Genomic DNA, 15,000 nt, shown 5'->3' with positions numbered 1-15,000 from the left:
ATCTATAAGGCTCAATTTAATTTTAATTTTTTATAAATTGATTTTAATTGAGTTTTTTACCTGTAATTTTGGATTTTGTCCCTAATAATATTATATATATATATATATATATATATATATATATATATATATATATATATATATATATATATCTGAATAAGTTATGTTTGTATTTGACTGAATTATATATGTTTACTGAGGTACATGACATATTTAGTAAAGTTCTGAAAGTTTCAAATTATGAACTTAAGATGTTTATTCTGTTATCCATATGATGAATGTGCTGTTTTCATGCATGAAAGTTTTTAAAAAATTTTCTAGGGTAATAGCCGAGCAGACTCATGAGTATGTTAGCCCAAATGCTTAGTGGAATTTCTTCCAGCAACTATTAAGATAAAGACTATGGTCCAAATACATCACTGTATGACGATAAGGATAATACATACATTTTGTGCATTTGTGTGTGTGTGTGTGCCCACATGCATGTACATGTGAGAAATGTTGGGCCTAGAAATGGCAGGTTGTTCAAGTTCTGTGGAGATCCCATTCACACTGTTTTTGGTTGCACTGTACATTCAAAAGGTCAGTCTTGTCATTCGTGAAAGGTTGTATTTCGAGATACCATCATAAAGTTTGTGTGTGTGTAAAACCTAATTGTTAGGTTGATGCACTCAGTCGCAAGATAATGGTTTTGCTTCCTAGACTGGGTGGTGTGTTTTATTCTTTGGCAAAACATTTCCTATTGCTTTGTGATCACTTGTGGCACATTGTGCACAAGTACTGACAATGTCAGTTTGATGGAGGGAGGAAACTGATATGCAGTGCAAACCTTTGACTATAACCATAAACAAATTAACTGTGGATGTTGCTCAGCAAGAAGTTGCAGAATTTCTTTCTGGTAAGAGTCCGTAGTGTGTGTGTGTATGTTTATATTTATGTATGTCTTATTTACACTCACAGGTGTGTGTGTGTGTATTTATCTACATATTATGTACACTCACACAGGTGTGTGTGTGTTTATGTACGTATTATGCATACTCAGACAGGTCTGTGTGTGTGTGTATTTATCATCATCATCATCATCATCGTTTAACGTCCGCTTTCCATGCTAGCATGGGTTGGACGATTTGACTGAGGACTGGTGAAACCAGATGGCTACACCAGGCTCCAATCTGATTTGGTAGAGTTTCTACAGCTGGATGCCCTTCCGAATGGCAACCACTCTGAGAGTGTAGTGGGTGCTTTTACGTGTCACCTGCACGAAGGCCAGTCAGGAGGTACTGGCAACGGCCACGCTCGAAATGGTGTATTTTACGTGCCACCTGCACAGGAGCCAGTCCAGGTATTATGTATATTCACACAGGTGTGTGTGTGTTCAAGCATACATATATTTGGATGTTTGAAATAAGAGAGAAAAATATTCAATACATGATATAGAGTTTATTCCTTTGCTATTCAGTTTCTTGTTTTGTACAAACCTTCAGATATGTATATAGACTCAGAAGTGATAGTTATCGTCTTTGAATAAGCGTATGTAAAAAGTGTGAAGTTAAAAATTATTCTGCAGTGGCCATACAAAATAGCAATGCCTGTGCAAGATTTTAGATCCAATAAAGCTTGCACCACATAGCCCCCTCTCCATGCTATTGACTTGATCCTAGTGCCAATATGGGTTGCAAGATGAGGAATGTGATGCCATGATTTCAAGTGCAAACAGAAAGCTCTCCAAAATGTCTAGTACCATTCTGTGTCTTGTTTTATATTAGTGACCTTCTGGAGACATGCTTATACAAAAGCTGAGGGGTGCCTCATTCCCAGTAGTCTTGCAGTATGCTGGACATCAGCCTGGAATGTCTGTACTCTTGCTAGATAGTCATTGAGCCTCCACTGGGTTCATCCTCCGTCCTTTTGACAGGTCTTGCTTTTATCCCTGCTGGGTTTCTAGCAACCCTCCTCACCAGGTTAGCTTGATGCAGTGGTTTAGTCAATGATAACCTGATAATGCAACAGGTTGTATGGGATTCCATGTTGCCAGTAGCATTCATGAGAGGCCTCACTGGAGCCCAAATGCACAATGTTCTTAATGGTCTTCCAGGTCATGAGTAGACAGCCATAATGTGTATATCTATCTATCTATATATATATATATATATATATATATATATATATATATATATATATATATATATATATATATATATATATATATATATACCGGAGTAAGCACATAAAATGTGCAACAAGGTGGAAAAAAGAGTACTCAAATACCAGAGGTGGAGTAATATGCTTTATTTAAAAGCAGCAGAAATAGAACAAAAGGCTGTTACTCTGAGTTTCACGTTCCCGTTCATCGGACAGTTAACAAAACTGTCCGATGAACGGGAACGTGAAATTCAGAGTAACAATTTCTGCTGCTTTTAAATAAAGTGTGTATATATATATATATATACATCATCATCATCATCATCATCGTTTAACGTCCGCTTTCCATGCTAGCATGGGTTGGACGATTTGACTGAGGACTGGTGAAACCGGATGGCAACACCAGGCTCCAGTCTGATTTGGCAGAGTTTCTACAGCTGGATGCCCTTCCTAACGCCAACCACTCAGAGAGTGTAGTGGGTGCTTTTACGTGTCACCCGCACGAAAACGGCCACGCTCGAAATGGTGTCTTTTATGTGCCACCCGCACAAGCCAGTCCAGGGGCACTGGCAACGATCTCGCTCGAAAATCCTACAGGAGCCAGTCAGGCGGTACTGGCAACGGCCACGCTCAAAATGGTGCATCTCATGTGCCACCCGCACAAGAACCAGTCCAGGGGCACTGGCAACGATCTTACTTGGCTTGCCGGGTCTTCTCACGCACAGCCCATTTCCAAAGGTCTCGGTCCGTAGTCATCGCCTCGGTGAGGCCCAATGTACGAAGGTCTTGCCTCACCACCTCAGCCCAGGTCTTCCTGGGCCTACCTCTTCCACGGGTTCCCTCAACTGTTAGGGTGTGGCACTTATACATATATTATACATATATATATATATATATATATATATATACACATACATACACACAATCACACACACACATAGAAGTTCTATGATGAGACAATCTATTTTTGTTCAAATCTGATGGAACACATTAAGAATAAATATATAGGCCATTGTTTTGATTTTTGCTGCTCACCATGTGCATATGATGATTTCCACACGTGTGTGTGTTGTTGTTTAGTACTGTGTGCAGAGTTATGCATAATTTCTGAATTGAAAAGTTTTTCCTACAACCTTTGCATTGTCTCCCTTGAAGGTATGTGACTCTTATGTCATTTGCTCTTATTATGAGCAATTGACAAGATGATGGTGTTACCTGTGTTGCAGTAGTGAGCTTAGAAGACACTGCTGTGACATGGGTCTAGAAGTAAAAAGTAGTTGTTTTCACATTTGGTTGTCTAACTAAATCTTTGTATTTAAGGCTGTGAAATACAGAAAATTATCAGATAATTAGTTGTCTTAGAAAGTCTACCTCGCCTCTCTGCCTCAATAAGAATAAGTTCCATGGCTGCAATCCAATTACAATGAATTTTTTTTATATATCCTTTTGTTTTTATTTGATTTGATACGATGATGATGATGATGGCAGTGATAACAAGTTTTACTGGGCATTAAGGTAGACATGTGACCATTTGCAAGGAGATTGCAGATAATTGAATCTTTAGAAAGGGTAGATGGAGTTAAGTAAATTATAGGTCTTGTGAGATAAGATACAATAGGGGTTATGAAGGGAGTCGGGTTGGGTAGGTGTGTGTGTGTGTGGAATGATGTGTTCGTGGGAATATTAAATAGTTAATTTTCATTTTAAATTCAATTCCAAATTTACTTTACATTAAAGTGTTCTACATTTCTAGTTTATATGGTTTGTTTGTTCTTGGTGATTAAAAAATTTTTTTTTTTTTGGCTTATCTCAGTAGACCAACTAAACTATGCCCCTACTTCAATGAACAATCTCTTTTCCTAGTTTTTATCTTTTTTTTTTTTTTTTTTTTTTAGTGATATGTGAAGTCAATTCTGGAATCAATTGAACTCATTGAGATGAATCAAAAAATATAGAGGCATTTAGTAAATTGCTTTCTGATTCTACTGACTTATTGCCCTTTATTAGTATTATTATTTAATGATGGTAATGATAATAATAATTTTCATATGATAATGATTGTAACTAATAATTATGATACATCATTCCTATTCATTTATTCTAATATAATGCATGTAACCAAACCAACGTTGTGTGTGTGTGTGTGTGTGTGTCTGTTTTAGAATCAGCTGCTGGTAATTTAGTATTTTTCTTAACATTGTCAGCAGTGTGCCAAATCGTGATTGTGCCAGTAAAAGGAAAATGTTATTTTGGGGTTTGAAGTTTAAAAGATTTTGTTGAAACAATTTTTTCCCCCAGTAATTTTGAATTTAGGAAGGAAACAGTGAAACTGGAGAGTCAATGTTTTATTGTTTATTTTTTTTTTCCCCCTTTCCCTAGTTGTTCTCCAAAACATCAGAGGGATAGAAAATTGAAAATGCAAAATAATTGTTAGAAAAAGTCATGAAAATATCTTTATTTTTTCTGTCTATTGAGAATGAGATATTTTATACAGAATTTGAAAAACTAACAACATCACTTTTTTTTTTTTTTTTTTGAAGTTTTTTCTTATATTTTGTATCTCATAAGAATGGTTCTTCAGAATGGAAGCATTGATAGGGTTTGTCTCCCAGTTTTCAGTTTCCATTTTTTAAAAAAAATATTTTTTAGCTCACTCAATTTCTTCAAAATTTTGGGTTCAGTTTTTGAAAAATCTTAATATTTTTTCATTTGTAATTTATGAAATGAAATTGACTAAAAAGGAACTTTGTGCTACCAACCAACCTGTTAAAATTAAGAAAACAAAAAAATGAAAGTGGTCTCCTTCTTATCAAAGTATATATTTCAGTTGCCAATTGTTGTTGATTCTAAGATACCATATAGTCAGTTGTCACAGAATATTGTTCACTTTAGTGGGATATCATTTCTTAGTTTATCTGAATATTTAGATAAGGAACAGCATATAAGTACATACATATCTCATTGTATTGACCATACTATCAGATGTTCTATACTGCTGGTCACAATGCACTTCTTTGCATTGTTTTAGCATTCAAAGGATGCCACCTTGATGGCTAGGCAGGAATAGAAACCACAATCTTGCAATTGTAGGTGCAAAACCCCAGCCACTAGGCCATGCACCGACACACACACACACAATATGAGAATTTATATTTTCTTATTTCTACTGGTGGATCTAAAGCATGTTCATAAAAAAAAAATGAAGGAAAAATTTTAATAAAGATTAAATTCAAGAAAGATTTTCAATTTATTTTTCATATTTTAATTGAATTTTTTTATTTCATTTGGAAAATTGGAAATGAATTTCAATTTTTTTTTTCAAATTCAGCAGGTGACATAATCTAGTTTGTATATGTGTGTGTTTAAAGATTTAATCTCACTTTGGACATTGTTTTGGTTTAAACCAAGTTTGTTGTTATTGTATATAACTCCAGGTCATTTCTGATCCAGTAGACTCATAAGGTAATCAGATGAATAGATTCATTGTCCCAGATATTTCTAACATCTTAGTAAAGAACCTTTAATGTAAAACTCCTAAATGCAGTGATTCATTGTATGGAGTGATGTGGGCTAGTGTTAACCAGTTGCTATTTCACTGTCTCTTGTATCTTCCTGTTTATCTATTGCTATTGTTGTTCTTTAGCCCCTGGTCAACACTGATGGAGTAAACCTATTATTAACTGTATGACCTTGTAGATTCTGGATGTAGTTGAGGTGTGGTTGGTCCGTTGTGAACAAAGCAGATTGATCAGGACTTTAATAATTTCAGTTTCACTACCATGATCATAACCTGTTGTGAATCTCTCATATTCTCACCAAATTAATCCTAAAACTTTATAAGTAATTTATATGTATGTAAAATATACCATTAAAAATGGTTGTGCTCAAAGTAGATAAAGCTATAGATAATAGCACACAAATATTGGGTTAAAAAACATTGAATAGAAAGTCGAAAGCTGCTTACATGCTATTACTTATAGCTTTATCAACTTTGAGCTTAACTATTATAAATGAATTATTTCACATACCCTCAAAGTTTCTAAATTTTTATGATGTAAACATATATACATTGTCAATATTGTAAAATAATCATGATGGTGATTTATAAGAAATATGTATTGACAAAAAGTGACTTCTCTTTTCAACAAAGCTTATTAGTCTCATCTACAACCAATGGTGTTGCCCCAGCATGACTACAGCTCTGAAGCTGAAACAATTTAGAGATTTAAAGATTTAAACTTGTTTAATGTGGCAGAAAAATAGATATTAAGCAATTGGTTTAATTGATATTTTTGGTTTCTGTTACATAAGCATTTTTTTTTCTTTTTGCTAGAAATCTATTAAGCATATTAACTTGAACACACACACACACACACCCACACATACAATGTTAATGAATTTATATATATATAATACACATACTTTAGTGTTACATAATTTCTTTTTATTTTTAAGCCAGTAAAAAAGAAAAGAACATTTAAATATGTTTATGTAACTGCTGTTCATGGGGTGTTTCATTACAGTAATCAAATTTTGTTTAGGTACCATTGATACACTGTTTAATAATTTGTACTAACAATTAAAAAGGAACTTATCTTCCTGTATTAACAAACTGAACAACTCATATGCATATAATTGATACCCTCTCATCTGTGTGTGTGTGTGCAGTTAAGTTCTTTGTGTATGGAGTACTCTTGCATTTGTAAAATGTGTGTGTGTGTGTGTATTTATGTTTGGGATTTCATTCAGATTTCTGTCTAATTTTATAATTTAAAACATTGTGGTTGTGAGTCTTTTGTGTGTGTGTGTGTGTGTGTGTGTGTGAAAGACCTTGCAATGTGAGTGAGTAAAAAGGAACAAAAAAAAATATTACAGTTTTTATTCAGTTTCAGTTTCTAAAAGTTGAGAAAGTTTTTGTGTAGGAATTAAAATTTTTCTAATTGTACTTTTTTTTTCTTTCTGTCATCTATTTAGAATTTGAAATGGAAAACAATCACATTAGAATAAATTGTGTGTCTGTGCTTTTGATTTAACAAATGGTTGAAAAAAAAGTACTGACTACAAACAGTGCCCTTTATTTATTTGTTTAAAGTTGATGATTTACTTTTATCACTACTCTGAGTTTTCTGCTTTTGTAGGTTTGTTCTATTCATTTACTGTTTTTGCTGGACAAAAACAAAAGTGAGAAACTTGGAGCAGGGAAGAAGTGAGTGTATTGTCATATACATATTATACATAACTGTGTGTGTGTGTGTGTGTGTGTGTGTGTGTGTTAAAATTAGACATTTTGTCAAGCTAATATTCTTAAATCTACAATACAAAAGAAAAAAAAAAAAGATTTGTCACCATGACACTGCTGCTTTGAAACTTGGAGGGATGTTTATAGTAAAAAAAGTTCTATTCTAATGTTCCTCTGGTTTAGGTCAATGGTTTTGATAATGATGACGATCTAAAGAAATTTCTCCCTGTCTCAGTTTAGCTACTGCATTTATAACCTATTGGCATTTTTTTTTTTTTTTTTACCCCAACCTTAAACTATCTTCATGTCACAAATCACATTTCTCACCTATGGTTGTTAGTGGACAAAAAAAAAGGAAAAAAAAAAAAAATCAAACAAAAACATGAAAAAAACATTAGTATTGTTTTATATACTCATTATTATTATTATTACATCTCTTTCATATTTGAAGTCTAATCCTTGGTATTTAATTCATTTTGTTCTTAAATTCAATTTATTTTGCTTTTATATTCCTGTTTTTCAGTTTACATTCTTTTTTTTTAATAATTCTTTGTTTTTATTTTTTATTTTGCTTTTGTAAATAAAACAAAGGGAAAAATGCAATAAATGTCACCAAAACTTGGGATGTTTAAAAAAAAAATATATAGAAAAAATTTTTTTGATCTGCTATATAAATTTTAATATTTTTGTTTTGTTGATTTGTGTTGAAGATTCTCTTTCTATAATTCTCAAGTATAATTGTGTGTGTGTGTGTGTGTGTGTGTGTGTGTGTGTGTGTGTGTGTGTGTGTGTGTGTGTGTGTGTGTGTGTGTGTGTGTGTGTGTGTGTGTGTGTGTGTGTGTGTGTGTGTGTGTGTGTGTGTGTGTGTGTGTGTGTGTGTGTGTGTGTGTGTGTGTGTGTGTGTGTGTGTGTGTGTGTGTGTGTGTGTGTGTGTGTGTGTGTGTGTGTGTGTGTGTGTGTGTGTGTGTGTGTGTGTGTGTGTGTGTGTGTGTGTGTGTGTGTGTGTGTGTGTGTGTGTGTGTGTGTGTGTGTGTGTGTGTGTGTGTGTGTGTGTGTGTGTGTGTGTGTGTGTGTGTGTGTGTGTGTGTGTGTGTGTGTGTGTGTGTGTGTGTGTGTGTGTGTGTGTGTGTGTGTGTGTGTGTGTGTGTGTGTGTGTGTGTGTGTGTGTGTGTGTGTGTGTGTGTGTGTGTGTGTGTGTGTGTGTGTGTGTGTGTGTGTGTGTGTGTGTGTGTGTGCGTGCGTGCGTGCGTGCGTGCGTGCGTGCGTGCGTGCGTGCGTGCGTGCGTGCGTGCGTGCGTGCGTGTGCGTGCGCGTGCGCGTGCGCGTGTGCGTGTGCGTGTGCGTGTGCGTGTGCGTGTGCGTGTGCGTGCGCGTGTGCGTGTGCGTGCGCGTGCGCGCGCGTGTGTGCGCGCGTGCGTGCGCGTGCGCGTGCGTGTGCGTGCGTGCGCTTTAGAGGCATGCTTCCCAACCATGTGGTCTTGGATTTAGTCTCACCATGTAACATCTTGGGTAAAAGAGAGCTTGTTCATTTCCAATCTTCTGTAAAAAACATATCTAGATATGGGGGAAATATTACCTTACTTAGAAGCAAGTGAGGGTTGGCACCTAGAAGGATATATGACCACAGAAAACTTGCCAACAAATTCTGCCTGACTCCTGCAAGCATGGGAAAGTGGCTGTTAAGTAATGATGATATATATGATGGAGTGCTGAAAAATTCTTGGCTTTAAAGTTATCTCAAAAGTCCTAGTTATAGGCCCAACCTTCCAAGTTCCTTTGCAGAGCCTAGAAAAACTGAAGGACCAGTGCAATAAATGTGTGAATCTGAGAGGGGGATATGTTGAATAAAATATGGGAAGCAACTGGATCATGCAGGAAATATCTAACAGTGTTGATGCGCTTAGTCATTGATATTGTTAATCTGGTAGTAACAGGAAAGTATCACACCCAATGACTGGTGTAGTAACTGCATCATAAACTGCTACAAGGGATTATAAAAAGTGATGGCACTACAGAGCAAGAACTGCAATGGTATTAAATTGAGCAAGTTATAGCAGAACTGATTTTCTTTTACCCTTAGCCAGGAACTTTTCAGCACCTCCTCGTTTATATGTACATATAAACATGTTGCACAACACTATGATGGCTTATATGGACCGGACAATGCCAGCAATTGTGAAAGGAGAAGAGAAAGAATTATAATAGTTTCTGAGTTAGGAACAATACCAGCAATTGTGAAAGGAGATGGGATTAGTTGAAATCATCAACCCCTGTACTTGACTGGCACTTTATTTCATTGCCCCTTAGAGAACAAAAAATTATGTTGATCTTGGTGGGATTTTAACTTTGCAAGGCAAAAAAAAAAAAACATAGAGGAGTGGCTGTGTGGTAAGTAGCTTGCTTACCAACCACATGGTTCCGGGTTCAGTCCCACTGCGTGGCACCTTAGGCAAGTGTCTACTACTATAGCCTCGGGCCGACCAAAGCCTTGTGAGTGGATTTGGTAGACGGAAACTGAAAGAAACCCGTCGTATATATTTATATATATATATGTGTGTGTGTTTGTGTCTGTGTTTGTCCCCACACCAACACTTGACAACCGATGGTGGTGTGTTTACGTCCCCCGTAACTTAGCAGTTTGGCAAAAGAGACAGATAGAATAAGTACTAGGCTTCCAAAGAATAAGTCCTGGGGTCGATTTGCTCGACTAAAGGCGGTGCTCCAGCATGGCCGCAGTCAAATGACTGAAACAAGTAAAAGAGTATACTGCAAAGCATTTTTACCAATGCTATAATGATCTTGACAATCTTACTATTACAACTGGGGGAAATTCCGCTGGAGCAACCTGCTGAGGACTGCAGGTCATGGCTGTGGCTGGTGCAAAGTCCCAGCTGTATGTAAGGTAACATGCTGGTAAATAGTTATGAAAGCTAAACAGCTGGAAGGAACAGGACAATAGAGAGCAATACTAACTAGCTAGAGGAAAGGGTGAGTGTGAGATATATTTAGCTAAGGGAGAAGTAGAAACTTTGTGTTCTGCAGAACAGATCAGACAACTAGAGAAAATAGGAAGAAGTATAATTGCAGTGGTAGATGTGCACTAACCCATACTCATGTAAAGGAAAAAGCTGCATGGAAATGGTATTCTGAGACATTGCTGAATACTGAGAATGCATGAGAGCAAAGGGGGTTCTACAAAAGGGCCATGCATCCCAGTAGAGAAGATGCAATCAAAAACTGAAGGTATGGGAAGCAACTGGTTCACACCCAGTGACTGGTGTAGTAACTGCATCATAAACTGCTACAAGGGACGATAAAGAGTGATGGCACTACAGAGCAAGAACTGCAATGGTATTAAATTGAGTAAGTTATAGCAGAACTAATTGAGAGAATTGACTTAGATGAGGTTTATTTCAGGGTAGGGTAAAACCGAAATTCTCTTCTAAGGGAGACAAGTGTGTTTACACCAGTGGTAAGCATTTGTCAACCGAGAAAAGTGTTACAAGGAGTGACACTTCATAATTTGGTAGCTACTGGTGTTGGAGATGTCCCTGGAGGTGATGGTGGTCTTGAGGAAACAACTGGCTCTAATGATGTTGCCAATTCTCAACAGATGGGGTGCAAACATGGCTCAAGTGATCCTGTTTCCCTGTGAAGAATAGAAATGAAAAATATGATGAACTTGGAATCCATGAACAATTTCTGCTGCATAAAATTGGAAAGAAAATTCAGTATTGAATGACTTACGAGGTTCCTGCAAGTCAGATACAAATGTGCAGTTAGTAAAGTGACAAGCAATATTATTGTGCAATTGTCTGTCTGGTCTCTGTCCTCAGCCTTCTGTTTATTATATACTTCTAAGCTATAACAATACTTTAAAACCAGCTCTCCTTGAGAATTCCTGTGTGCTTATCACTATTATTCTTATAGCTGAAACTATACTAGAGTTAGAGCATAAACTCTAGTCATAGGGCCTGGAATCAAGAGGCTTCGAAGTAAACAGCAAAGATTAAGATGTTGGTAAGTAGGACAGAAGACAGGACCTTGCTACCATTAGGGAAGTAGCTTTGCTCAATATGCAAAAACAGGGAGTTAATAGAAATGTCTTGCTGTAACCTATGGATGCACAACGGGGGAAAATTATAGGTAGTACAAAATTATTTTTAAAAAGTGTTAGGAAATAACCCAAAATGAAAGATTTTGCTCGTAAATGTATATATATTTGTGTGTGTGTGTATATATATATACTAGCTTAAAAGCTGCCTGAGAGGGCAGATCTCTGGCTTGTTTTGGAGAATTTGTTGCAATTGCTTCCTCCAGAGTCATATCCCAATGATGATCATATTTGTCGCAAAAAATTGCAGTAATGAAAACATGGGAATCCCAAATTTCAGGATTGGAGGTCTGGATTCAGCCTGGAATGTTTTTAATTTTCTCACGGAGTTAACCTTTAGATTAAAAAAATCGTTATTGTACAAAAAAATTTGTCACAAAAAGTCATGTAAAAAAAATCGCCACAAACAATCATAGTAATGAAAACTTGGGAATCCAAAATTTCAGGATTGTGGGTCTGGATTCAACCCTGAATGGTTTTAATCTACTCATGGAGTCAGCCTGATTTCAAAATGGTATATGTTGGGCTACAGTCTCTAGGAGTAAAGTTGAAAAAGTGTGACACAGACATTCACATTTATTATATTATATCATATTAAGGTGGTGATCTAGCAGAATTGTTAGCATGCCGGGCGAAATGCTTAGTGGTATTTTGTCTGCCATTAGGTTTTGAATTCAAATTCCGCCAAGGTCTATTTTGCCTTTCATCCTTTTGGGGTTGATAAAATTAATACCAGTTTATGTACTGCGTTTGATGTAATCGATTTAATCCCTTCCCCCAAAATTTAAGGTCTTGTGCTTCCAGTAGAAAAGGTTTATTAAAGCTGAAAAAGTGTAACACATTGATATTCACATTTATTATATTAGATATATTTAATTTTGGGTAAAGTGTATTTTATATATGTGTGTGTGTGTGTGTGTTTATATATAAAAGAAAGCAAAAAATAAACAAAAATGATGGTATTCAGTATGTTGGCCACAGGAATTTCTGTTAAAGAGACATGATTAAACAAAGCTGTACATCATCTCCCTCTTTCTCTCTCTTTCATCATTACTTGCACTGCCACCATCAACACTACTGCTTTTAATAAAACATCATCAACTCTCCCTAAATTTCTTTGTCTCTCTTTCCCCCTCTTTTTCTTTTTCTCTCTCTCTCTCTCTCTCTCTCTCTCTCTCTCTATCTTCGCCACCGCCCTCACTGTCTCTATGCCTACTATTACTCTCACTCCATCATGAGGAATAGTGAGAGAGGGTGTCTAAGTGTGACACAGAAATTAGTTTTCGCATTTATTATATTATATTATATATATATATACTCTTTTACTTGTTTCAGTCATTTGACTGCGGCCATGCTGGAGCACTGCCTTTAGTCGAGCATATTGACCCCGGGACTTATTCTTTGTTCGCCTAGTGCTTATTCTATCGGTCTCTTTTGCCGAACCTCTAAGTGATGGGGACATAAGCACACAAGCATTGGTTATCAAGCAATGCTAGGGGGGAAAACACAGACACACAAACACACACACACACACACATATATAAATATATATATATACACATATATACGACTGGCTTCTTTCAGTTTCCGTCTACCAAATCCACTCACAAAGCTTTGGTCGGCCCGAGGCTATAGTAGAAGACACTTACCCAAGATGCCACGCAGTGGGACTGAACCTGGAACCATGTGGTTGGTAAGCAAGCTACTTACTACACAGCCACTCCTACGCCTATATATATAGACAGATGTGTGTGTGTTTTTGTTGTGACTTCACATGATAGTTGTAAATGACTTACTGTTGTACAAGCAGTGTCCTTTGTTTTCAATTTTCTGTGAAAACATACCTGATCATGGAGAAATATTACCATCCTGGGAAATGAGTTAGGATTGACGACAGGAAGGGCATTCAGCTGTAGGAAATCTGCCTCAACACATTTTGTCTCACCCATGCAAATATGCAAAAAAATGGACATTGAAACAACATCGATATATTCATTTGTTTTACATTTATTTTTCCATGTTAGCATGAATTAGACAAATACAAATTTTTGAAGCATTGTTTTATTTATTGCAGGATGCTCTTCCTGCTGCTAATCCTTACCTACTCTTTGTGTCAGTTTTTATTCTACGCATCTTCAAAATTGGCAGGGATTGGCAACATCATCTATTGCACAGAGATTTTTGAAAGACGTGCAGAATATTAACATTCACATAAATACAAATGCGTACATACATACACACACAAAGCAAAATTGACAGTTCTTACAAAACACTTTGTTAGAGGCTACAGACAAGATTTGCAGCTGGTGCAACGTTCCAGTCAAATATAAGTGGAACAATAGAGTTAACAGTCCTATAACAACAAAGAGGAAAGCTTGAAAAATCTAGAAGAGATGGATCAGAGGAGAAAAAAACTACTGTAAGTCGCTAAACTTCAGGTATCCATAGCAAGGTGAGAGGCAGAAAAGAAGTTTGCACATCTTTTGTAATATGGGATGTTTCATGTTGCTAGACAGTGTGTAAGAGAAAATTGAGATCTCAGAGAGAAGTGTGTACAGAATGATAATGGCACACTTACTCTCACTGATGCTAATAAGAAAGAGGCATGGAAGTGTGCGACTATGAGAAGCTGATGAGCGGGAGAGAGAGAGTGGAAACATACCCAGCAGAGGGACTGGTCATCTAATTTTACAGCAGTTGGGAAAGTAGCTGGGCCATCAGGGATAGTTGCTGAAATAAAATATCTGGTAAAGTATGGTACAGGATAGTCATTTGAATAGCAAATCAAGTAATACAAGAAAATGTCATACCAAAATGACTGATGTTGTAGTATCATCAAAAACTGATGCAAGGGCAAAGGTGATGCACTAGAGAGAGAAGAAACTACAGAGGCATGAAAGTGTTGGACCAGGTTATTAATGTCACAAAGGGTTATTGTAAAATTGATTAGTGACAGGATTAATCTGCATAAGATGTAGTTTGACTTTTCCTGATACCATATCTCTTGTGAGATAACAGCAAGAGAAACACTTCGGGGTTCAGTTCTCAATTGTCTCTTATTTATTATAGTCTTCTAAGCCATCTCTTCAGAGATGGTAGATTTTATATTCAGCAGGTACACTGGGACAGTAAGCACTGAGAGGGAAACACATTCTCTTAAACACCTGAAAGTGATTGGCGTAGGTGACCAAGCTAGCAGTAGGAATGGATGCTCTAGAAGTGGTAGCCAGAATAAGAACAAGCTGGAGTAAGTTCAGGGAGCTATTATATCTTACTGGAAAAAAAAGAACCTGTCCCTCAAGATCAAAGACTGTGTGTGAAGTTTACCACCTTGCTATTGTGTACAAACTGCACTGTTGTAGGACAGCAAAACATGTTTTGAAGAAATGAGATGAAGATACTTCACTGGATGTGCTGTGTTAGTGTGCATGAAGGATAAAGTATAAATAAACTAAGAAGTAAACTAGGTATAAGACAGATCAGATGTAGTGTGCAAGAGATGAGA

The sequence above is a fragment of the Octopus bimaculoides genome, chromosome Z (genome assembly GCF_046866305.1).
Source record: "Octopus bimaculoides isolate indiv1 chromosome Z, ASM4686630v1, whole genome shotgun sequence".
Lineage (NCBI taxonomy): Eukaryota > Metazoa > Mollusca > Cephalopoda > Octopoda > Octopodidae > Octopus > Octopus bimaculoides.
This window is presented reverse-complemented; position numbering follows the sequence as displayed.